The sequence below is a fragment of the Arachis duranensis genome, unplaced genomic scaffold (assembly GCF_000817695.3).
Source record: "Arachis duranensis cultivar V14167 unplaced genomic scaffold, aradu.V14167.gnm2.J7QH unplaced_Scaffold_343483, whole genome shotgun sequence".
Lineage (NCBI taxonomy): Eukaryota > Viridiplantae > Streptophyta > Magnoliopsida > Fabales > Fabaceae > Arachis > Arachis duranensis.
This window is the reverse complement of record NW_026264909.1, coordinates 614,368-618,120: the sequence shown is the minus strand read 5'-3', so window position 1 is coordinate 618,120 and position 3,753 is coordinate 614,368. Positions and strand designations below refer to the sequence as shown.

The window sequence follows — 3,753 nt, the reverse complement described above, 5'->3', positions numbered from 1 at the left end:
TTCAAGCTTAGAGAGATTAGATTGCCGAGGAATTGGGATCCAATCACTTAAGATTGCCAAGGAGATCAATGAATGCATTGATTGAGGAAGAGATGAGAATGAACTTGATCCGGAGGATTGCAATATCTCTTGATCCCAATGTTCATTTTATTTTTAGTTCTTACATTTACTTTTCTTGCCATTTTCTTTTCTGCACTTTATTGCTTTCTTTACTTTTATGCCATTTACATTTCCTTGTTACTTATCACTCCAATGTGATTCGTCTAGCTAGGATAATCAATTAACCATTGATTGCTTAATTCGTTAATCTCTGTGGGATTCGACCTCACTCTTTTGTGAGTTATTACTTGACGACAATTCGGTATACTTGCTGAAGGGAAATTTGTTGAGAGACAAGTTTTCATGCATCATGTTTATGGCGCTCAACAAATTTGCTCTATTACTTCAGCAAAGGGTATGTTTATTTGTAGTTTCTTGAAGATTTCCAAAAATCTTGAGAATTGATTATCCTCTCCCCTCTTCTTTAATTGCAGTTGCTGGGGGTATGGAGCCTTTGAGAGGCATGGTTTGAGCGCTTCTCCTTCTTGATGTGACTTAGGGGTTGAGGTTTGAGCTTCCTCATGTCCCTTGTTTTCTTCATCCAATTTCTTCTCTGGGGGTTTCTTGTGGGGCTCCTTCAATTCCTTGCCACTTCTGAGGGTGATGGCTTGACATTCCTCCTTTGATATTGAGTTAGTATTGCTGCAATTCTTGTGTCCAGGGGCTTGCTTGAATAAGAATTCAATCTGTGTTTCCAGTTTCTTGATGGCAGCATCTTGATTCTGCATGTTGGATTGCACTTCTTCCTGGAAAGCTTTACTATCTTGAATTTCCTTGCATAGATTTTCGAGTAGAGCCTCAATCTTTGATAATCACTCCTCGGTTATTGATGATGGGTTGAGATTAGGTGGTTGAGAATGGTTGTTAGATGGATGTTGGTAGGATCTCTGTGAGGTGTGTTGATAAGTTACATTGTTGTTGTAATTGAGGTTGTGGCGTCTTTGATCTTGCCCTTGGTCTTGTTGGTTTCCCCACCCAAAGTTGGGGTGTTTTCTCCATCTAGAGTTGTAAGTTTTGGAGTATGGATCATGAACTTGTCTAGGTGAGTTTCCAACATACTTGGCTTACTCCCAGTCACCTTCTTCTCCTATGTTCGCTCCTTCTTGAGTTGATGGTGAAGTGATGGCTGCTACAACTTGGTTTTCCTCCACCTTCTTGGTAAGATCTGCTAGCTGCTTGGTGATCATCTTATTTTGAGCTAACAATGCATCCATGTGGTTCAGCTCCATTACTCCTCTGGTGTTACTTCTTTCGGAGGCATAGAAGTAGTCATTCTCAGCAACTGTTTCAATGACATCTATGGCTTCTTCAATGGTTTTCTTCTTGTTTAGAGACCCTCCTGATGAGTGATCCACAACCTTCTTTGACTCATAGGAAAGACCTTCATAGAAAATGTGAAGTTGAACCCATTCATTGAACATATCTGGTGGGCATCTTCTTGTTAAGTCTTTGAACCTCTCCCATGCTTCATAGATAGTCTCACCATCTTGTTGTCTGAAAGTTAGCTCCAAGACGAGTTATAAGTGTCTCCATGAAAGCATTCTGTCTAGCACCTTGGTTGTGCATATACTGGACTTGTTATGGCTGTTGCTCCTCACAACTCTCGTCTTGTTGTCCCCTTCCATCCTTTTTGACATCATTTCTATTTGTTGTTGAAGTTACTGATGCATAATCTTATTTTGAGCTAAGATTGTATGAACTCCTTCAAGCTCAAATACGCCTCTCTTTGGAGCTGCTTGTCTTTCAGAGGAGTAAAAATACTCATTCTTGGCCACCATGTCTATTAGATCATGTGCCTCCTCAGCAGTTTTCATCATTTGCAAGGATCTTTCTGAAGAATAGTCCAAAGCTTTCCTTGAACTCATGAACAAGCCTTCATTAAAATTTTGTAGCTCCACCTACTCACTGAACATTCCCTCTGAATACCTTCTGATCAAAGCTTTATACCTCTCCCAGGCTTCATACAATGATTCTCCTTCTAGCTGCCTGAAGGTTTGCACATCAGTTTTAAGCTTAATGACCCTTTTGTGGAGGGTTGAATTTGGCTAGAAATTTGCTAACCAAATCATCCCAATTAATGATGCTTTCTTGAAGGAATGTTTCTAGCCAATGTGTGGCTTTGTCTCTTAGTGAGAATGGAAATAACAAAAGCTTATAGATGTCAGGGTGGACTCCATTGGTTTTGACAATGTCACAAATTCTTAAGAACACAGAGAGGTGTTGGTTTGGATCATCGGCAGCACTTCATCCATATTGACAATTATTCTGGACCAAGGTGATCAATTGATGTTTGAGTTCGAAGTTATTAGCATGGACATTGGGGGTCAAGATACTGCTCCCACATTTCCTTGGGTTGGGGATAGTGTAAGAGGCTAAGACTATTCTCTGAGGCTGGCCATTGTTGTTGGCCACACACTCTGGCAGATTAGGGATGTTACTCTCCATCTCTTGATCTTCTTCTTCTCTGATCACTCCTTTCCCCCCTGCATCCCTTCTCAATCTTAAGAATGTTCTCTCTAGTTCAGAATCAAAAATGGTGATTTACCTCTTTTCCCTCCTGGCAAACAACACAAATAAATAAAAAAAACACAAAAATAGGGCACTCTATTGCTAGAGTGAGGTTATAGTTAGCAGAAACAAAATCTCAAACAGTTAGTGTACTTAGTAAAAACAAAGAAAAATTCTTAATCTAGATTATCACCTACTTTATCATTGTCAATCTAAATCAATCCCTGGCAACGGTGCTGTTCATACCCGGGGTCGAGCTGTCCGACCCGGGATGTTCTACAGACAAAGCGACCGACCTGTTCAGGTCAGGACAAACTGACCTCTTCTCAAAGAGCTCGGCCAAATCACAGGAAAGCCCAAAAAAGGGCCCAAATAGAGGAACACGCCCCAAATCCTAAGGCAGCCCAAGCCTACAGAGAGAACGGTGGTTCCCTTGAAGATAAGATAACTAACTTATCTTATCTAAGAAGGTCACTCTACGCCATTATAAATACACTGGAGCACCCAGGTATAACTTATACTCTTATTCTACTCAATACCTGCTTAATACCCTTGCTAACTTAAGCATCGGAGTCCCTTGCAGGTACCCCCCACCCTCCGGGGACGAAGGAATCAGCACCTCCATCAAGTCTTACAAATCGGATACCTCCGTTCCGACCAGTACAGAAGATCTCGTCCGAGATCGACCTACAGTTTCAGGTAACCCCAAGAACATTGGCGCCGTTGCCGAGGACTTGGAAGTCATCCCATTACCATGGCGGACGATCATGACAACGATCACACCTCAGATCTAGAAGAAAGAACGTCGCATAAGAACGCGGACTCCACACCAAAAGATACTCCCCAAATCAACAATAAGAACTCCCCAAACGAGGGAGCCCTGGATGCATTTCAAGATCGGTTAAAATAACTTGAGGAAGATGCTCTACGTCAACGAGAGTCCGAGAAGGATCTACAAAGAGAAATAAGGCGACGCCGGGAACTGGAAACCAAACTCCTAAAACTTAAAGCCGATGTCAATACTAAAGCCAGCCGATCCACTCCCGAATATAACGCACGAAAGGAGCAAGACCCATTCACCAAAGAGATCATGAAGACAAAAATTCCAAAGGACTTTAAACTCCCAGACATGACCTTATACGACGG

At 41.8% G+C, this 3,753-nt stretch overlaps 1 pseudogene; it reads left to right on the top strand.

Annotated features, from left to right (window-relative positions):
- The first annotated feature begins 1,519 nt into the window (after nt 1–1,519).
- LOC127744401 (uncharacterized) lies at nt 1,520–1,614 on the top strand (annotated as a pseudogene).
- Nucleotides 1,615–3,753: the final 2,139 nt, after the last annotated feature.